We start from the raw sequence: 22,819 nt of genomic DNA, 5'->3' as shown, positions 1-22,819 counted from the left end.
TTATTTGTTTGTTTGATTCTATTTCTGAATCACTTCCCATAAAATGTCTTGAAGCAATTTCACCATAAACAAAATTACAATAAAAAACAATGAAAACAATTTCATATGTTTTCAATAGGTGAAATATAATGAAAAACAGTTTCATACGTAGAAACAATTTCAAATCCAATATGCTTACAGATTTGTAGGACTAAAGATTCTTGATAGTTTTAAAATTGGTGAGATGTATTGTAGGATAACTTGTGTAACCAGATGCTTTAGTGGGAGTTTATTTTTATTCTCTATCCTTGGAAAATGGAATGGAAATGGAAATATTGCCTCCCCAAGTATTTTACCACTTTAACCTTGGGTCCCCAGGTGTTGGACTTTGACTCCATTGTCCCTCACCATTTGCTAAGCTGGCTGGGATGATGGGAGTTGTAGGATCAAGAACAAATGTGCTCTAGACATTCATGCTGCCCTCTTCTCCTTTCCAAGCGGTGCGGAGGGGGGGGGGAACAGGCAGAACCTTGGGATCCAGCTAATATGTATCAACCAACTGATCACCAGCTAAACACATGCCTTCCTGTGCTTTGGCACAAAATCGTGTTCATGTTGATTCATGTTGTATCAGTTCAGGGCCAAATAGTGGTGAAATTAGTGGTGTGAAGCAGTACTGTAATATGTGCCTTTTGGACAACTCAGCTATCTTAGCTTCTAATTGCCTAGTTTTGTCTGGCTTAGAACCTCTTGGGCTAGTTTCCCTATGCTTAGATGACTGCAAATATGGGTTGGTACAGAGACTATAAAAGCAGGACAGTCCTTACTAACTACACTGAAGACAACCAAACTGTGTCTCTTTCTGACTGAGGTTGGAAGCACTTTTCCCATCTTTTCTTTTGTGCCCTCTGCTATGCTGATCTCTATGGCTGGAACAGCTTTTCTCCTTTCAATTCAGCAAGCAATATTCCATTTCTGTCCAACTCATTCCTCAAGAGTCACTTCTTCAGCAAGGCCTGTCAGGAATCATCCTAGCCTCACCTTCCTTACTCCTCAACCACCATGCTGGTGGTCTAAAGCCGTTATGGCATGTAAGCAGTATATAATGATGATGATGATGGACATCCTATCAGTGTATCATGGGTATTCTATTTATATACAACACTAATACAGTGCTTGCCCATTAAAAGTAACTTCAAGTGGTGGACAACATTTAAAATGAAATAAAAGCATAGAACATATAAAGAATCTCCAGATTTCTCACATTTAATGGGCCTGTGAGAATGATGCTAAAAACTGGCATTGCTGGAGAGACTATTTAATAATTGCAGTACCACCACTGAGGAAGCCCTATCTCAGACAGCCACAGATGTCATCAGAAGGGATGACACCTGGAGCATTGCCTACCTCCCAGATGTTCTTAGGAAACAGAAAGGTATCTATCAGAAAAGTTTCTCTTTGAGGGACGCAAGGTCAGCTGGTTTAGTAGATTAGACATGGAGAGCCTGTAGCCTCCAGATATTTTTGGACTCTTTACTGTCATTAGCTCCAGCCAGCATGACCAACTATCAGGGGTAATGGGAGTTGTCATCAAACAACATCTGGAGGTCTACAGGTTAGCCACCAAAACTTTCTGTTTTAAAGTGCTGAATTCTGCACCTTGCACCTTATTTAGGCACAATTTCCTGTTGCTCCTTATTTTGAGATTTTTCCTGTTTTAAATTTAGTAAAATGTCATGGTGGAAGAATCAACATATTAAAAGTGTGGAGCTTAGCACTGAGCAGCCTGATAGGTCTTCATGTAACTGAATTACTATTTCTCCAGAAAGAAAGCAAAATATGTTTGTAGTTCTGTCTTCTCTGTTCATGATTAGAATTAAAGAATTTGTACAGCGTACAGCAGCACAGATTATTCAAACACACTACAGTGCATAATTTCATTAGTGTGCACACAATATGCATATTTATTTGGGGCTCTTCTCCAAACCTCAATAAAAATATTATCTTTCTCAAAAGGCAATATTTTTTTTTCTATCTAAATGAAGGCAAAGGGTCACAGAGATACCGAGTGTTGACTATAGCCATCAATTTATAGCTTCTCTCTTTATTTTGTGGTGTGGGGCAATGCTTTTTCACTTTGATTTAATTAACTTCATTTAATAGCCTGGTCATAGAGATAATAAGCACAGCAGCAGCAAAATGGCCACACTATCAAATGCCTGGCATTGACTAATATTCACTAACAATATGGTGATTCTATAATGGAACCATATACAACTAAAGAGCAGCCTATTTTATTAATTTGCCAAGTTTCTCCTTCCTTTGGGAAGGCTACTGTACATTTTCTTGAGACTGATTGAAACAGAAAGCAAGAATATATGGTCAGGAATAATGTTTTTAGTGTGTTGGAGTCATTTAACAAAAAGTGTTCCTTCAGGAAAACAGAATCAAGATGCTAATGTTATACCTCATTTATTGCCAAGCATATTCAGTGACATTTCATAATGTACATCTGTCAGCCAGAGATATAAATGAATGAGGTGAACTATGCAATTTACCCTGAGGAACTTCCATTAGAGCCCCCTGAAGTATAATATTTATGAGGTCAGAGTCAATTAATCAGATAGCTGTGTTTGCTTTTCGGCTTGCAATGGTCTCTCGCCAAACTGTTGCATTGAAGGGAAAAAGGCTTTTGAAAAAATAAAATGTGATATTCAGGTTATTTAGATAATGGCTGCATTTATAACAACAACAAAATCAATTACTGTATGTTAACTACAGAAAAACACAATGTAAATACAAAGAACATGACACTCTGTGTCCATCAGCAACATGGTTTTCAAGGAGGCATTTCTGCTGGCTCAGCTATGGGTTAGTCTCTTAGAGGTGCTCTTTCCCCCAGAAAGATGGGTGTGGTGATGGAACTCAGGCAAAAGCAAGGAAATGTACCTATTTGGAGCTGGTGCAGGAGACTATAGGCAAACAAAATGTGCCTGGTTCCAGTGAAGGCTAGACTGCTTTGCTGTGAGGCTTCTAAGACTGTAGTCCTCTATCCACTTACCTGTGGGTCAATGGGTCTTACTTCTGAGTACACATGTATCATATGGATTAGGACATAAGAAGAGTCCTGCTGGATCAGACCAAAAGCCCATCTAATCCAGCATTCTCTTCCTGCAGTGGCCAGCCAGATGCTCACGAGAAGCCTGCAAGCGGAACCTGAGCACAACAGCATGATTTGTGGCCTTGTATGGAACAAAGGTATATCCTCTCTACTTATTTCCATAATTCATATGATTTATAATATTGTTAAAAAGCTGCATTCCTCACCCAGTGGTCACATGTAGGGATGGGAAGAAATTTGATTCAGTTCACATTTAAAGCCGAATTTACCAAAGTCACACTTTCCAAAACAACATGAGAATCGAAACACAGCCATCTTTCAAACTTCACACTGATCCAAATTTTGCGATGCACTTCTCTAAATAAGCAATGTTTGCAAAAATGTATATAATAGGGGAAAGCATAAAATGAATATATTAGTGAAAATAACATACAAAATGCATTATAGTAGGAGCAATCGGTTGCAAAAACGTGTACATTAGTCAAAACTGCATACAAAAATGTGTTTGGTATTCTCACTAAAATGCTGAACTATTTTCGTGAGGGAAAACCCCCCACAAATTGCTGCAGAAATGTAGAGAACCAAATTTAAGATTGGAAAAATGAGAAACGGAGAGAACTGAAATTGACAGACCCTTCCATCCTAAGTCACATATTGACTTTGCTCAGTTATGTTGGGCCTTCAAAACATTTTCCAGGGGCTGGGTATTATTTTTATTTGCTTAGCAAGAAATGTTCATGTCTCCATGTAAAAGAAGGGGGAGGGGCATTCTCTATATTGGTAGATATCTGCAGTGGTGCTGAACAGATGGCAGACATACCATCTGCCTCCTGGAGATACCTAAATTAAGGCTGTTAGGTCACTCAGGAGCTACTAATAAGGTCTGAAGTTCATGTCCTCCCCCCCCACTCTAGTTCCCTCTTAATCCTTTCCTATATATTCCTGCTTGGGGAACAGTCATGTGTGTCCTGCCCAGAGCCCAAGACACGAGACGGAGGTGAGGCTTGGTTTAATTCTTGTTTTATTAGGGTGATGGTTACAGCATGTGGGGACAACTGACTCGGCACCGGAGTCTGGGTGGGCACCTGCTTAAGTAGGGAATGTCTTTTCCTGTAACCGATGGCTCCTCTGCAGTTCCATCCTCTGAGAGTCCCGCTTCTCACATCTTCACACACAGGGTGAGGGGTGTGTGCCTCCGTCGCCCCATCCATTGGTGGGGTTTCACTAGGTGACGGCACGACCTCAGGGAGTGGGAAACTGGTTGGCGGAGAAGCGTTTGAAGTGTTAGGCGGGGATTCTGGCACGGGCAGGGTTGGTGCGCGCAGAGGGTCGCTTCCCAATGGCTCAGATGGGGAACTTGCAGACGGGACTGGATCTGCCTCGGCAGGAGGGATGGGCGAGGGAGTCTGTGGACAGACAGAGCCCCCCTCCTATTACGTCCCCAGGGACCTCATCCTCATCTGACTCCTCTCCCTGATCTAACTCCCCTTGCCCCTGGGGCGCAACAATATGGTTAGAAACATGGGTGGTGGTGTAGGGCTGTCCCTCTGTTCTTCTTAAATGTTGGTAGGTAAATGGCAGGACGATGAGAAAATGTAAGTGAAAAATATAAATGAAAAATCACAGTTTTTATTCCAATTTCAAGGATAAAAATGCTTTACAAAAAAGCCCAACGCGTTTCGGCTAGTATTATGTACCCTTCATAACACTAGTCGAAACGCGTTGGGCTTTTTTGTAAACCATTTTTATCCTTGAAATTGGAATAAAAACTGTGATTTTTCATTTATATTTTTCACTTACATTTTCTCGTCGTCCTGCCCCCCCCTTTTTTTACCTACTTGCCTTATCGGATGACATCCACTTTTTACTCAATTTGTATACTCCTTAAATGTTGCCCTGATTATGGCCTTTTGTCCCGCCTGGGCTCGGAGAACTCAGACACAGCTGTGCTTTTTTCTTTTATTGTAGTAAGAGACAGTTTCAATTCTGTGCACTTCATGAATTTACCTACGGCTTACTCAGAACTCAGCATCTCTCTAGGACTAACTACTTTGCAGCATTCAGACATTGACTCAGCAACTACTCCCCCCTCACTCAGCTTAAGTAAGGCTGGGCAGGCACCCTGCTTGCGTGTGCCAACTGTCACTGTTGGGAGCGTGCGCGCAGGCAAAGACTCTGCCTCAACTGTGTCTGTTGAATCTCCTGCCTCATTCGCCTCCTGGCACGAGGCGAAGGCAGAGCCTCTATCACTGTCCCCCCTCCCCCCTCCAAGGGAGGGGGCTGCCTGCTGGTGACATGGGTGCAGGGAGAGGGGAAGGGTCAGGCTGGGAAACAACTGGCTGGTCAGATTGACTCTCCATAGGGGTACTGGAGCTGCTGGGGTTGAACTGTCCAAGTCCAGAGCTGGGGCACCTTCTGAGGCCCACTCTCCACTCAGCCCTTCACCAGCTCAAACATCCCACGCTAAGTCCTCCTCCTCCACTTCGTTCTCATCTGTGCACCCCCTCCCAGCAGGGCTCACAACACCTTTACAGTAAAGATTATTCAAAATAATTAACTTACTAAGGGGTGCTTCTAGACAGGCGCTGAATATTGCAGACAGGTCATTCAGGTCTCACAAACAGGTTTTTGGCAACAGTTTTTCCCCAGGTTTTCCATGGACAGTGTAAAACTGGATTAAACGAGGGAAGGAAATAGCCTGGCATTTGATGCTGGCAACATCATGTGAACACTGCAAAAAACTTGCACACATGGGACAGCACTGATCCTACAATAAACAGCTGTCTGGAAGCACCCTAAAACCAAGAGTAAGTGATAAGGAGGGAAACATTTTTATAGCCCTATTTGGGTGTTCTGTTTTATTTAGCAATTGTGCAGCATTCAAAATCAGACAGGAAGCTTCTATGCATACATGAGGTTCCCTGCTTCAGAACTTTGTGCTCCAACTCAAAGAGCACGGTGAACAGTGGTGGCTGGTGGCCCCATGTCAGTGGGGCAATGGAATTTGCTCCAGATTAGTCCAAACTTTCAAGGAGCTGCCTGAACTGCTGAATCCTACTAGACTTCAGCACCTTGGATAGCTCCTTGAATGTTCAGACTAAAACCCAGAGCGGATTCCACTGCCCTGCTGACATGGAGCCCCCAGCCATCACTGACAATAAAGAAGGGGAAAGTGATGTGCTAGAGATGAGGGGCTTACTAGCATGCCACTACTCTTGCTCATGCGATAACAAGTAAACAGAATGCCTGAATAGGTATGATGTTTCCCTGAAATGTATCTCCTCAAAAGCTAACAGTAGTTTTCTAATGCTTCTCAAATTTTTAAAAAGGCCATTAAAATGATACAGTGAATAGTCAGAGCAGCAGAAGGATGTTACGTGCAATAAAGTGAACTCTTTCTTTTTTAAAAAAATATTTATTAAATTTATATCCCACCCTTCCTCCCAAAAGGAGCCCAGGGCTCCTCTTTCTATTGAAACTCCCATTACAAGTAGCATCACCTTACTCCAAATCTTTCAGACTCTGAAGCAGCAGCATCAAGTAAATTCATTCATTTCACAGGTGTAGTCCTTTATCGGGTATTCATTAACCTGCAAACAGATCTCCCCTTTATTATTATCCTACACCCAGATAATTGTCACTTTCCTTCTCTGTCTTCTGCCTAGACCAAGTCAATCATTTCCTTTTCTTTAATCACACGCAGCTTGTTTTTTTATCAGATGCTGTTAATCCTGCCAGTTCATATTGCTCAAATCAGAAATGGGGGACTCGCTGGCAAGGTGAGATGGTAAGAAAAATAATAATGGCTGATGCCTTCATCCTATAATATTTATTTGTGCTTTTGTGACATACCTTTTGCAGTTTTTGCCACTTTTTTGCCCATCTCTGGCCCAGTGCACACTTTGGACCTTACAGAGAGTAGTGGCTGGGCATTCCCTCTATCACATGCATCAGAAAAGTGAGCTGGATGGTGGTCCATAACTGAGAAGTTTTCTTGGTGTGATTTCCCCATATGAATGCACCTTGTCATTGAGGCCTTTACTATCACCATGTGAACCAAGGCTAGATCTCTGACTCGCCTCTTTTCCTTCTCTCACCAATCTCTGACTTTCAGTGGCAGCACCAGAATAAAATACTGGAGGACATGAAAAGAGCACAGTGCATTGCTTGAAGAATGAGCATTGTCCCACATGTGAGACTACTGAAAGAAAAATATTTGGGATAGAGGGGAAAGATATTTATTGGTGATGGTGGTAGTGAAACACGTGGTCCTAATTGCCTTTGGTGGCGTAGTCTCTCTGATCACTTATATGTTTATTGTTCAAGGCAAGATTTCACCACCTTGAGTACAATGCAATATAAGATATGTATAAATGGGACACCATTCCCACCTGCATGAATCTAAGAGCATGGCGTGGACAAAGAATTCTATGCCTTTTGTTTTGTTCATTGTCAGGTATACACTGCTTACTTGTTGAAGTGGAATGGAAGAACAGAAGTGATAGTAGGATCAGTCACACCATCTAATTTAGTGGATCATGGATGCTATGCGGCAAAATTAAGGGTTTGGATCGACACATTTTCAAAAAGTATTTAGTGCAGCTAAGGGGTTGCTACTTCAGAATGCATGTGGTGGAATGCATGTTTGAATGTTCCTTCAGGCAGTGGTGGTGGTGGTGGAGGAGAACCTTTGTGTGCCTAGAAAGTTAGCACATCAGGAAGATGGCTAGGCCAGAAGCTAGCTTGACATGCTAGCTTTCCATACAGGAAGTTTTAGAATCAGGGTGTTTGAATGGACCTCAAGGGACACTGGACTAGATGGGCTTTTAGTGATCTTCTTATGCTCTTATCTAGTGTCCAGTCCTTGCTGATACAGGAAATCCACTGCTACAGCACCCCAGATAGGTGGCCAAAAGAAGAGTATTTTGATTCAGAGGAATATTTACTTCCATGTCTCCCAGCCTACAAGTATGCTACAAACCTAAAACGGCTATACCATTTGTCCCCTGCCTCTTTGAACATGTAAAGTTGAATTGATATGGATGCTTTTATAGAGCAGCTCTCTTCATAGCTGGTCCATTTTTTCACCAGAAATGTGACTTTATGGGATATCAGTCCATTGCTTCTACATGTTTAGCCAGGAGGCAGCTCAGGGCTCATTGCATACAAAAGTAGCCACAGGCAAATTGTGGAATCTTATGGTACAACCTGAGACTTTTTTTTAAACATGGCTGCACAACGTATGTGGAGCCAATGGATTGGTGGAAGGGCTTTGGCTCCATCAAAACAATATGACAAGAGCCATTTAGTTAGTGGTTTCTCTCACTTGAGATGCTGAGGCAAGAGACTTTAATTTCCTAGACATATTCAAAGAGAGCGAAATGTCAATAGTGTATATATCTTTAAAGTAGCATCTTGCTATTGACAGCTGGAGTTGCTCCTTCTGTTCATTTTGTTTAGGTGTGATCCTGGTGGAATGCACTGTTGAGCTAGAAGGCTACATTCAGAGAAGGCATGAAAAAGAATAGCTTGCTTTCACATTCCATCAGGTTAGCTATAGGTGAGTTTTCAGCAAAACAACAGCCAAGAGCCTTGTGGAAAGTGGAACCTTAAATAAATACCAACAGATTTATTGTGGCCTATTCTTTCATGGACTACAACTTACTTCAACAGATGCAGGAAGTGTTATCCTCTCTTGCTGTTAAATATACACAATTTGTTTCTCAGAGGGAATAAAACAATGAGGTTAAAAGCCCATGAAATGCAAGGGGTCCAGTCTGTTGCAAAGCTCAGATATATACAAGACAAGAAGAAGACTAATAACAACAGCATGATGGTGATGATGATGATGATGATTTCAATTTATATCCTACCCTTTCTCCTGAAGGAGCCCTACCTCATGCCTACCATTGCCCATAAAGGGACTGGACAATTTATCAGGGACAGCTCCTGTTGGTGATGAGTTGGGCCAAGAGGGCATCTCAGCTGGCTGTCCATGGCAGTTTCTCTAGCAGGGCTGGTTCTATCATTAGGCAGAGTGAGGCAGCCACCAGCAGAAAGGGTGGGAAGAGACAGCAAGGTATGGGACAAAACAGCTGTATATGCCATGTAACTTGCCCTGTGTCCCCTAAGCTAGCCTGCTGCCCACAGGTGTGATTGAGGATACTGTCCTTTGCCAGTGGACTCATAGGTTTAGCCACTAGTCCAGTCACCTCCTGTACATTGAATGGGATTAGTGGGACCATCTTGGGCTTGCTTCAGGCAGCAAAATGTCTGGGAGTGTCCCTGGTATTTGGCAGTGATATAATCTTCCTAGCCATGCCGTGCTAACATAGAACCTATAATGGGAGAGAAAACCTTGTGTCAGTTAATACCTAAATGGATAGAATCAAATTTGCTGTTAAATTTCAGTTCAGCAATTTAATGCTTAGTCTCTCTCTGAAGTGTGTTGTTATTGTTGAGGATGATGAAGAACAGTGGCTTGCAGGTCAGCAACAGCAGCAATGCTTGCAGGTCAGCAACAATGTTCAAGGAGACTAAACTGTTCCTGAATGCTCCTGTTTTCTATGTCAGATTTGTATCAGTTGATTGGTTTGGTGTTTGAATCTCTGTCTCAGAAACGTGAACAAATAAGGTTGTGTCCTAGGGCTTGGCTCTGCAGATAATGGACTGTGTGGTGTGCTCTGGTTGTGTAGATATGTGTAGCCATTTATGGCATTTTGGTATAAGGTGGTACTGGTATATCCATCACACTGTTGTGCTGTGGTGTCCAGTGCTGGCTTAGATTAAAGCATGTTGCTTAAAAAGAAGAAAAAATAAAGGACAGCTCATATGCCAGCTACCACAAAGTGTTTTGGTACAGCACCCAAGTATTCACAGAGGACATGGGGAACAACAAACCAACATTAGGCAAAAGAAACCATGGTTTCCTTGTTTGCCTGCAAGCAGTGTCCTGGTTTCTTCAAACCACAGTTAAAGCAAACTCACCATTATATCTGAAAGTGGCCAATGTAGTCACATAATGAAATGAATGAAATGAAACCACATCCCACAACAAGAAGAAAAGAGTAGTAGTGAGAGATTCCCTACTGCATGTGATTGAAACCCAAGTATACAGAGAAGACCCATGGACTCGCCAGGTATGCTATCTCCTTGGAGGATGGATTAGAGATGTTACTGAAGGGTTGCCATCACTCAAAAGGGCCTCTTCTCATCCATGTGGATGATACTGCCAACTGGAGCTACAAAGAAATCACATCAGACTTTGAAGCTCTGGGAAGGAAACTCAAGGACTTTGGGGTCCAGATAGTTTTTTCATCCATCCTTCCAGTACTTAGAAGAGGAGAAGAAAGTGGAAGAAAAATACTCAGGAAGAGTGACTGGCTATGAAGATGGTGCTGACGTGAGAGATTTGGATTCTGGGATCATGGGCTATACTTCCTGGAAGATGGTCTGCTGGCAAGTGATGGGTTGCATCTCACAAGGACTGGGAAGAATGTGTTTGGCCACAGCATGGAGAACTTCATCAGGAGAGTTTTAAACTGAATCCTAAGGGGGAGGGAGATGTAAACCTGGTAGTAACAACTGATGAAGGCTTATGCACATTAACAGGAACTGTGAGATTGGTTCTAAAGGGGCCTAATATTAGTCTTCATACAAATGTAGGAAAAAAGCTAGGCTGCAAATCATATGGTCTTTGATGTCTGTATACTAATGACTAGAGTATGGGAAACAAACAGGATGAACAAACTTAATACAGGAAGGTAAATATGATGTGATAGGTATAACTGAAACTCAGTAGGATGGCAACCATGACTGAAATATAGCAATAGAAGGATTTATTTATTATTTATTTATTTATTATTTGATTTATATCCCGCCCTTCCTCCTAACAGGAGCCCAGGGTGGCAAACAAAAGCACTAAAAACACTTTAAAACATCAACAAATACATTAAAACAAAACAACTTTAAAAATATATTTTTAAAAAGCTTGAAAGACATATTTTAAAAGGGATTAAAACATATTGTTTTTAAAAAAAGGTTTTAAAAAAATATTAAAAAGCAATTCCAACACAGATGCAGACAGGGATAGATTTCAACTTAAAAGGCTTGTTGAAAGAGGAAGGTCATCAAAAGGTGCCGAAAAGATAACAGAAATGGCACCTGTCTAATATTTAAGGGGAGGGAATTCCACAGGGTAGGTGCCACCACACTAAAGGTCCGTTTCCTATGTTGTGCAGAACGGACCTCCTGATAAGATGGTATCTGCAGGAGGCCCTCACCTGCAGGGCACAGTGATCAACTGGGTATATAAGGGGTGAGACGGTCTTTCAGGTATCCTGGTCCTAAGCTGTATGGGCTTTGTACACCAAAACTAGAACCTTGAACTTGGCCCGGTAGCAAATGGGCAGTCAGTGCAATTCTTTCAGCAGCAGAGTGACATGTTGGCAATACCCTGCCCCAGTGAGCAGTCTTGCTGCTGCATTTTGCACCAGTTGCAACTTCCGGATCAACCTCAAGGGCAGCCCCACATAGAGCGCATTACAGTAATCCAGCCTGGAGGTTACCAATACGTGGACAACAGTGGTAAGGCTATCCCGGTCCAGAAACGGCCACAGGTGTCTTACTAGCCGAAGCTGGTAAAAGGCACTCCTAGCCAAGGAGGTCACCTGGGCCTCTAGCAACAAAGATGGATCTAGGAGCACCCTCAGACTACGAACCTGCTCTTTCGGAGGGAGTACAACCCCATCTAAAGCAGGCAACTGACAAATTATCTGAACTCAGGAACCACCAACCTACAGTGCCTCCATCTTGCTAGGATTCAGACTCAGTTTATTGGCCCTCATCCAGCCCACCACCGAGTCCAGGCAGCAGCCAAGGGCTTGCACGGCCTCTCCCAATTCAGATGTTACGGAGAAATAGAGCTGAGTATCGTCAGCATACTGGTGACATCTCACCCTAAATCTCCTGATGACTGCTCCTAAGGGCTTCATATAGATGTTAAACAGCATGGGGGACAAGATGGTACCCAGTGGCACCCCACAGCACAAGTGCCAGGGGGCCGAAAGACAGTCACCCAATGCTATTCTCTGAGAGCGTCCTTGGAGATAGACTTGGAACCACTGTAAAACAGTGCCTCCAATACCCAACTCACCAAGTCAGTCCAGAAGGATACCATAGTCAATGGTATCAAAAGCCGCTGAGAGATCAAGTAAGAATAACAGGGTCGCACTCCCCTTGTCCTTCTCTCGATAAAGGTTATCCATCAGGGTGACCAAGGCTGATTCAGTCCCATAACCAGGCCTGAACACAGACTGGGATGAGTCAAGATAATCTGTTTCATCCAAGAGTACTTGCAATTGCTGCGCCACAACCCTCTCAATCACCTTCCCTAAAAAGGGGGTATTTGCAACCAGTCTGTAGTTGTCACAGACCAATGGGTCCAGGGTGGGCTTTTTCAGGAATTGCTGGATCACTGCCTCTTTCAAGGCGGCTGGAACCACTCCTCCCACAATGATGCATTGACCACACTCTGGATCCACTCGGGCAAACCTCTCAGCAAGCTTTAATAAGCCAAGAAGGGGAAGGGTTGAGAGGACACGTTGCTGGCCACATCATTGCAAGCACCTTGTCTACGTCATCACACCACATCAACTCAAACCGTTCTCAAGACGTTGCCACAGATGTTGCATATAACTTGGATATAACTTGTTCAAAAACACCTGAAGGAGTAGAAAGGGAGGCAGAGTCATGCTATATGTTCTATATTCCTGCATAGAAATACAAGAGGATGAGCTTGGTAGCTCCACCAAGAATATCGGGATTAAATAAATGGAATAAAAGGAACATGGTGGTTGGAGTCTACTACTGAAAGTGACCACATTATACTTGAGTTCTTGATTTTAAAGGAAGCAAAAGCTGAGAGTAGTCATATGTGTACTCTGGACTTCAGGAAAGTTGATTTTAATAAACTCAGAACAATGGTAAGTAAGGTTCCATGGCAAGCAACCCTAATGAGAAAAGGAGTCGAAGATGGGTGGGAGTTTTTAAAATAGGAAATTCTGAAGGTACAATGGCAAACAAGGAAAAAAAGAGGAAAGACAGCAGAAGCTAATGTGGCTTCACAAAAAGCTTAGAGATTACATGAAAACAAAACAAAAGGACACATACAGGAAGTGGAAGGTAGGCTAGGCCACAAAGGAAGAGTACAGACAGGTAGCTCAGAATTGCAGGCATGATATGAGGTAGGCTAAAGGTGAGAATGAGCTAAGGTTAGTGAGAGATGCTAAAAGCAACAAAAAGCTTTCTTCAGGTACATCCATAGTAAAAGACAGAGAAAAGAAATGGTGGTATGTCTACTCAGTGAGGATGGCAAAATGATAACAGATCCAGAATTCCTACTTTGGCTCAGTCTTTTCCCAAAAGAGGGCCTATGACCCTCCTGGGAAACATGAAGTTGAAGGGGCAGGATTGCAGCTTGAGATTGATAGACAAATGGTCAAGGAATACCTAATCACTTTGAATGAGTTCAAATCTGCAGGCCCCAATGAACTATATCCTAAAATATTGAAGGAACTGGCTGAAGAACTCTTGGAACCACTGTCTATTATCTTTGTGAAATTGTGGAGAATGTGCGAAGTGCTGGATGACTGGAGATGGGCTAATATTTTTCCTATCTCCAAAAAGGGCAAAAAGGAGGAACCTGGGAACTACAGACCAATCAGCCTGGTATTGATCCCTGGGAAAATTCTGGAGCAAATTATAATGTAGTCAATCTGTAAGCACATTGAAAACAATACAGTGATTACTAGAAGCCAACATGGATTTATCAAGAACAAATCCAGCCAGACTAATCTTATCTCTCTAGTAGACTGTGGGAATGCTATGGACATAATATATCTCGACTTCAGCAAAGCTTTTGACAGAGTGTCCCATGATATTCTGATTAGCAAGCTAGCTAAATGTGGGCTGGATGGAACAGCTATCAGATGGATCCATAGTTGGCTACAGAATAATACTCAAAGAGTGCTTATCAATGGTTCCTTCCCAAACTGAGAGAGGTAATGAACAGTGTATTGCAGGACATGGTCCTGAGCTCAGTGGTCTTCAACATTTTTATGAATGACTTGGATGAGGAGGTACAGGGAATGTTTATCACATTTGCAGATGATAAAAAATTGGGAGGGATAGCTAATTGCCTGGAAGACAGAAACATAATTCAAAGTTATCTTGATAGACTGGAGCATTGGACTGAAAACAACAGAATGAAATTTAACAGGGATAAGTGCAACGTTCTACACTTAAGAAAAAGAAACCAAATGCACAGTTATAAGATGGGGGATACTTGGCTCAGAAATACTACATGTGAGAAGGATCTTGGATTTGTTGTTGATCACAAGCTGAATGTAAGCCAACAGTGCAATATGGCTGCAAAAAAGGCAAATGCTATTTTAGGCTGCATTAACAGAAGTATAATTCTGAAGTATTAGTTCCCCTCTATTTAGCACTGGTTAGGCCTCATCTTGAGTAATGCATCCAGTTCTGGACACTACACTTTAAGAAGGATGCAGACAAAGTGAAATTGGTTCAGAGGAGGGCAACAAGGATGATCAGGGAACTAGAAACAAAGCCCTCTAAGGAGAGATTGAAAGGACTGGGCATGTTTAGCCTTGAGAAGAGAAGACTGAGGGGAGATATGATAGCACTCTTCAAGTACGTGAAAGGTTGTCACACAGAGGTGAGCCAGGATTTCTTCTCAATCATCCTAGAGTGCAGGACATGGAATAATTGACTCAAGGTACAGGAAACCAGCTTTTGAACATCAGGAAAAACTTCCTGTCAGAGTGGTATGACAATGCAACCAATTACCTAGGGAGGTGGTGTGCTCTCCAACACTGGAGGCATTCAAGAGGCTGCTGGACAGCCACCTGTTGGGTATGCTTTGATTTGGATTCCTGCATTGAGCAGGGGGTTGGACTCGATGACCTTGTAGACCCCTTTCAACTCTACTATTCTATGAATCTATAATGACCAGATGGAATGGCTGCTGATGGAGATGGTTCTGAGAGGAAAGGAGTGAAATGGCAGTTGGTCCCAGCTGAGGCAACTGTTTAAGTAGACTATTCTGAGAGAGAAGAAGATCATGTCTAGGATCATGTCCAATAGAAGAAATAAATATCTGGGGTGTTGGCTGTGAAGTAATAAATGGTGTGCATGTCAGGTTAATGATGATGATGATTTATTAATCAATCATCTTCCACATATATGTTACAAAGCAATATATAAAATATAATGAAAACAGCCAAGAACCAGTTACAAACATCAAGAAAATAATAGCAAATGAAATTTAAAAACAATAAAAAGTAGACACCCATAGCAGAGATCTGTTATCCAGCTGGGAAGGCTTTTTGGAACAAAAATGTCTTCACTTGTTTCTGGAAAGTGCAGATAGTGGGGATGGTGTGTCTCAGGTGGATGGAAAGCCTTTAGAAAGATGAACATTGTTATGAAGTAGCAAGCCAGTGAATTTACCCTTAGTTGTTTTAGGCCTAATTCTCATTGCGGTGGTAAACTTGTGCTTAGGCTGTTTATTGGTACTGAACATTTCCTGCACATGGACAGCTAGCTGACAGGGAAAAGGCTAGATGTGAACTCTTTCCCTTGCTATCTCATTTTCTCTGTGGTAGGGATGTTTTGTATGGTGGAACATTAAGCCAGGTTCAGCAGTGGCTGGCAGGGCAGAGGAGAGTGGGGCACCGTTGCTCACCTGACTTCCTAATGTGGAGTTTGCTGCTGTAATTGAGAGGGAGAGGGGCAAAGCAATCCACTGCTCCTTTTGCTGCGCAAGCGCTGCCCTCCCTGTTGTCTCGTCCCTTCCCTTCTCCCTCTCTGTTACCAGCCATGACCTTCATGCTAGGAAGCCAGGGATGCGATGCTGGTCCATCTCGCCAGCTGCTCAGCTTTGCCCTTTCCTGCAGTCTGAAGTAGTACAACCCAGGCACAGGTTTATCACCTCAATGAATATTAGGCCTAAAATGACTGGTAATAAAGAATGTTTTAGGAGGTAGCAGTGATAAACCTCTAAAGCTACAGGCCTCAGGGGATCATTCCAGAGACATAAGCCTTCTTCGCTGCAGAACACGTGACGCAAATGGGCTGTGGGAATATGTGGGACTGCCTCCACCCCACTAAATGATGCCACATGCTCTGGCAATGCTGATGTACAATTGGCTGGGTCTGACTGAGGGGTGCCTTCATCATGCAAGAGGTTTCCATACAGGGACAGGAGCCCTGCTTGGCGAGGGTGTCCCTACTTCAGATTTTGATGAAGGTGACCCCCCTTCAGATTTTGCCAATTGGATGTCATCTGGGAATGTGTGGTGTAAAGAAGGGGACAGAGCATTCCCCAAACCTCTGCGCATGTTCTGCTGTGAATGCCTGCAAAAAGTTAAAGGGACATACTGTGGTTTCAAAAGTGTATTTCATCTGGTCCTTGAGACCATGCCTTGAATTTCAGAGCTGATAACTTGAACTATGAACTATGTAATGGAGCAGATGGGCCAGTAAGGATCATACGTTGTGCACAGAAAAACCTCTGTGTGGCTAAGCAGCAGTTACGATAAGGATGCTAAAGCATTAGCAAAATATTTATATTTTCCCCATGTACACAGACACAGTGGATAGGAGTCAAATACTTGTACTGATGAACTGGTGGTCACTTGAAGCAGGACAGTGTTGTTACTCTTTGCAAATTTGCCTTAATGCTGTTCATTAATTAAGACTTTGCTGGTAGAAGGTTTATCAGGTTGCCTGATTTGCTCAGACATTTAGTATGACAGTGGAATGAGATTTGCATGTGTCAGTGTTAAAATTACTTCTGTCTAGTGCTTGTCTAGCAATGTCTGTACTGGTGATGAAGAAGGCAAAGATAAAAATATACTTTAAACGGTGTAGCTAACAGCACAGAGACAAATATGGGCCCCCAAAATGGCCTGTTTTGATTTTAAACAGTGCAAAAATGGTTACATAATTTCCACATAGACAGAAAGTAGACCGTAAAGTAACAGAAAGGAGACATTTAAAAATTGAATCTATATTTTGATCCATGAGGCATTGCTGTTCAATTCACAAATACCAGATGTTTTAATACTGTTCTCAATATCATGAGTGGAAATGCCTTTAGTGTAGGTCACACCTCTATGTCTTCTGCTCAGGATATATTCTGGCCCTTTAACACTTGGTATTTTCTAGATTAGTAAGAATACAAGTGAGACTCAAGAGGAGGGCAGCCTCAGAATCTTGCAGCCATTTGGTGTCCCTTTGATTTAATATCCTATATAACATAATTGCCACCATTTCACTCATGCAAGTCCCCACACAGAACGTGCAAGTCCCCAATGACATCTTTTTATTAAAATGGATCAGACCTTGAATTCTTCCCAGTATTGCTGTGATCTATCACGTTTCTTTGTGTGCAACTGTCTTTTGTCACTCGGGAGCTCTGTTCACGAGATTACAAATGCTATAGAGGATGGGGGATGGGGGGAGGAGATGGGAAGGGACAGGCGTCAGCCCCTTTGTGAGTCACACAAATATAAAAGCAGAATGCCGAGCATCACTTCTTATTGGGGATGGGTGCAAAATAAAAAGGGGGAGCGAAGATAACTTGCCAGCCATAGATATGTACCTCTGTGCTGAAAATCATGGAAGGCTTGACAGCCCACACAGTTTCACAATCATTTACGACAGAACCCCTCTCTTTGTGTTGCAATGACACAAAATGTGCGTGCATGCATACAGAGACACACCACCCAATACATGTCCCCTAGAGCTTACTGAGAATGTTTATGTCAGCAGCAGAAATCTTATTTTGACATTTTAACACAATGGAACTGAGAACTGCTGCTTCGAGCAGCCTGTGCCTTCCCTTCCCTCTTCTCCCTTCCCCACTTTAGAAATTCATATCTCAGAAATGGCTGGTGTGGAGACGAACATTTCCCTGCTTATTCTTTTTAATTCCATACAGAAAAATGGGCGGAGGGACTTTTTAGAGATGCCAGCTGGGATTTTGTGTAATAATGGGCATTAACCTAATTCTTCTCTTTCTGTAGTCAATGTTAATTTATGTAAACTGCTCTGAGAGGCTTTGGCTTGAAGAGCGGTGGATAAATAACTCAGATAATATGTTGTTTTTAGGAGGAATGGAATCTTCCATTGGCCACAGTGCATCTGAAAATGCACGGTAAAAGCCAGGAAGTGAGCCCTCCATCCCACTGTTTGCTTTTAATTGTTTATATCAGTTCACTGGGTCCCTTGATACATCTAATGTTTCTGTGCATCAGGCTCTGATAGGCTTGAACGGGGATCCCTGAGGATGAGGCTCACTGTGCTACTAGCCTATAATCCATGTAGCCTGGGAAATTAGGCAATCCAGGGAGCCAATCCAGTGGCACTGCCTGATATAAAGATTCTCCAAACTGGACAATTTGGAAAATCTGGGATTGGTTAGCACCAACTTGTCACTGATGGGGGCCACTAGCAGTGATGTGATTCATTGGCCAGTCCTGGTTCAAAAGCAATCCATTAACCAAACAGGGCAGTGTTGATTCAAGTTTATTCTTTGTCCACTACCCGCTGCTTTTACCAATCTGTTTTTTCCCTTGCAAAAAATACTGATACTAATATCGATAATTTTGCAGGAAATATCGATATTTTGAAATGAAATATCTATAAAATTATAATTCTTAATACTGATATTTTAGAGGTGGTTTTTTTCTGAAAATAGCTGTGGAAAATTGCTACGTAAAAATCTGTTCTGCAACTATAGAGAATAAGCAAATTAATGGAAAAATAAAATTCAGTACGAAATCCAAATTGGGTGGAATTCTAGTACATCCCTAGCCACGAGTTCTTCCCACTGTACTACTGGCCTTCAGACAGTTGGTCTGCCTGTCATCCAAGGTGCTAACTTGGCTAGACTCAAGTCTTAGGACCAACAATTTCCTGTCAACAAGGGCAGCTAGTTTACATCCATGGTTGCTTCCTCTTTGGCATTGCAATGAGTGTGCACTAGTTACACAGTCACCCATACAGCAAAGCTACAGGAGCGATGTAGATCTAGGGCATGTGCAGAGTGCCAAGTTTACCTAGAACCTCAGTAACATTGGCTTCTCAGATTCTATGCCTCTTCTTAATGTTCTAACTAGTGCAGCCTTTCCATGCAGTGTATATACTCCCGCTCTAGGAGGTTTTCTGTTTTGTCCTGACTTGCATGTGGAAGGAACATAGGAATATAGGAAGCTGTTGTGTCCTGAGTCAGACCAATGGTCCATCCAGCTCAGTATTGTCTACACTGACTGGCAGCAGCTCTACAGAGTTTCAGGCAGGGGACCTTTCCAGCCCTACCTAGATTGGATTGAACCTGGAGCCTTCTGCATGCAAGACAAATGCTCTACCACTGAGCTATGGCCTTTCCTCATAGGAAGGATAATCCTGCCTTTTGAACTATGTGACCTTTTAGTCCCTTCTTCTAACTATATCAGTCTAGGGTCTATGTCACTAGCATAGGAAAAATGTTCTTCGCAACACTAAAGTTGTGAATGTAAAATATATTTTAATGCACACTTTTTTCCTCATCAGCAAAAATGAAAAGCTCAGCTGGAAACTTCAGATGGGCAGATGAGAAGATTGTTTTCTTGTTGCTGCTGCTGCTGTCTGCTCATAGCATATAGAGATACCATTGTCATCTACTCTCTTCCTTAATCTGAAAAACAGAATGCATAACCTTTGGCTACAAAACAAAAAACAACCTTCTTCTAAATGATATGATGAAGCAGATGCACAATTGCCAGTTAAAACCTAGAGGGGTTTAATGCGTAAATAATTGAAAAGGTCTGACGTTCTTTCTAGGAAGACAGACACTGGCATGTGTGCAAACAAGCCAATACATCATGAGCAAGGAGAAAGCATTTCATATTTTCAACTCAGCAACAAAAGTCCCTCAAGAATTTCTGTACCATCCAACAGAGCTAAGCAGAATTCATTAGGAAGTGCAAGACTGCACGAGGCCTGTGGAAGGAAACCTGCTGAGCATTTTTAGCAGTTAAACTTCAGTGTTTAGATGTTATTGCCATGCATTCACTGAAATGAAACCTTGACTGATGCTGCCTTGTGTGCTATTGGACTCTAATGTATTGTCTCCTAGCAACCCAAGTCCATCTGGCCTGTGACGCAGCCTGAAATGCTCACAGGGAATGCTCCCAAGGCCAGTATGGTAAATGAGTTCAATAAGCTCCAGCTTCCACATGATGGGTATTGGGTCAGTGAGAGAGTGTGGATTACAACAGGGGCAGGGAACCTGTGGCCCACCAGACACTGCTGGACCCCCATCATCCCTGACCATTGGCCATGCTGCCTGGAGCTGGGATGGATGGGGGTTGGCTCTCCATCTCTGGACTACAACAATAGTCTTTAATGTTTTTTGGATTTGGGACCTGCCTTTAACCCCAAACTGAAAAGTGAGCCCTGGTTTTAATTTTCTGTTCTATATACTGGGCGAGTTTGAGCCCCGTTGCTGCCTGAGGCAGAGTAGCAAATGACTGCCCCCTTCCTGCAAGTCAAGGGTCATATAGTACCCAAGGCTAGTTAGGTTATATTGACATCTGAGGTAGAAAATCCCACTAGTGCCACTCCCTCTGCACGTAGCAGTAGATACATAATAATTAATAATAATGTTGACTCATTAAATATCTAATAAATTTCTGCTCTTTTGCGACACTTAAAAACAAGCTGTTTGAGGAAGCTGCTTCACTCTACCAAACGAGTGAGGAAAGCCCTGTTTGTTTTTGATGGACGTAAGATGAATCTTGGGAGCGCGCAACACTACTAAGAGTGCCTCTCTCCTGAAGATTGAATAACTGGGCAGGGTTTGTAAGATAAGATGGCCCCACAGATAGTCTGGGCCCAACTTGTTAAGGGCTTGAGAACCAGTGTGGTGTAGTGATTAGAGTGTCAGACCTGGATCTGGGAGACAAGGTTTCAAATTTCTGCTTGGGCATGAAGCTTACTGGGTGATCTTCGGCTAGTCACTGCCTCTCAGCCTAACTTACCTTATTGTGAGGATAAAACCGGGAGCGAGGGAACCATGTTTGTATGCCACCTTGAGCTTCTTGGAAAATGAAATAAATAAATAAATAAATAAATAAATAAAGCAGGACCTTTAATTTTTCCCCAGTGACATATCAGAAGCTAGAGCACCCTGAGGTATAAATCACTTCTTTCCTTCTTCCAGTTTCCCTTACCAGGAGACAATAAAACATCAGCTCAATCCCACAATACTATCCCAAGCCTAGCTGAAGAATACAAATAAACCAAGGTCCCAAAATGAAAACTCAAGTGGGCAGCACCTTTGCCCTTGTGGTGACCCCAAAGGAGCATCCCACTGGGATTGGCCCACCATACCACAGCAGTCAGGTTTTTCTAGTTCTGTGGGGTCAACTATTGGCTGCAACTGCAGCAGTCCTGAGTTCAGCACTGCCATCCTCTCCAGTTTGTCCTCGCTGTAGATGGAACAAAAATCAGAGGCACAGTTTGCAGGAATTTGTAGCATGCCTGGATAAAAATAGAAAGAACTTTCAGCTTGATTATAGAGCAGGGGTTCCCAAACTGTGGTCCACAGACCATCAGTGGTCTGCAAGCTTCATTCAGATGGTCCGCAGTGTGTCTGTGAAGGACACAATTTGAATTCTATAGAATTCCATGGACTTCAAATTATAACACAATAAAATATTATCTAAGAAATAAAAGAAGCAATAAAAATATAAGTAAAAGTCGCACAGCATATAGTACAACACATTACAATTGCTGCAACAGACAGAGAAAACCGTTAAGCTGTCGGCCATGACCCTCAGCAGTTTTCAAGTGGTCCATGGAAAAAAGGTTGGGAACCACTGTTAAAGAGCAAGCTTAATGGTGAACTGAAAATTCAGATGTTCTCTGGGAAATATATGAACATATTTCTGCTTGCTTAAAGTTAACCAAACCTGATATTTCTTAGGTTGAGTTTTGCACTAGGACCCACAACCTAAAATCCTTGAAATACTTGCCAGCAAAGGTGGCGGACTACTCCAAATGCCTGTTTGTGGAAAAACAAACCTTGCTGCAGTCAGTGCAACAATGGTTTAATGCTTCAGAGTAGTACTTTGGAAGCTCAGGTGTCCCTTCACAAATAAAATATTTGTGGCAGGTTGTCCTCCCCCTTTTTTAGTGTGATGTGGATGACAACTGCAGTGGTAAAGCTGCCAGTCTTATAAACCTGCTGGAGGGGTGATCGCCATTTTGTGCAGAAAAGGTCCCAGATTCAATCCCCAACATCTCCAGGTAAGGTTGGGAAAGACTTCCTGGAAAGCCACTGCCAGTCAGTGCAGACCATACTGAGCTAGATGGACCAATGCTCTGACTCAGTATAAGGCAGCTTTCTATGTTCCCACTGAAATGTCTTTGTTCGCAAAGTATTTAAATAAAAAGGTTGAGAGAGCTGGAAAAGAATGTGGGGAAGCTAGTCACAATCAATATATTTGCTCATCACACCTGTAAAAACCATGCATGTAACAGTGATGAATGACCCACAGCAAGCTGCTTCTGATGGTTGTTTGCAGGCATAGCCAGGAGCAGGGAGGAAAAGTACGCTTGGAGATAGCAGCAGTCATTTGTACAAGACCA

At 42.6% G+C, this 22,819-nt stretch overlaps 1 long non-coding RNA gene across 1 annotated transcript in view; it reads left to right on the top strand.

Moving 5' to 3' along the window:
- Positions 1-4,040: 4,040 nt before the first annotated feature.
- Positions 4,041-22,819, top strand: part of LOC133366087 (uncharacterized) — a 36,819-nt gene continuing 18,040 nt past the window's right edge. Inside the window, exons 1-2 of the long non-coding RNA XR_009758352.1 lie at positions 4,041-4,097; positions 6,820-6,887. This is a non-coding gene — a long non-coding RNA (uncharacterized LOC133366087). The remainder of the gene's footprint in view (positions 4,098-6,819; positions 6,888-22,819) is intronic.

This window comes from Rhineura floridana, chromosome 1 (genome assembly GCF_030035675.1).
Source record: "Rhineura floridana isolate rRhiFlo1 chromosome 1, rRhiFlo1.hap2, whole genome shotgun sequence".
Taxonomy (NCBI): Eukaryota; Metazoa; Chordata; class Lepidosauria; order Squamata; family Rhineuridae; genus Rhineura; species Rhineura floridana.
This window is presented reverse-complemented; position numbering and strand designations above follow the sequence as displayed.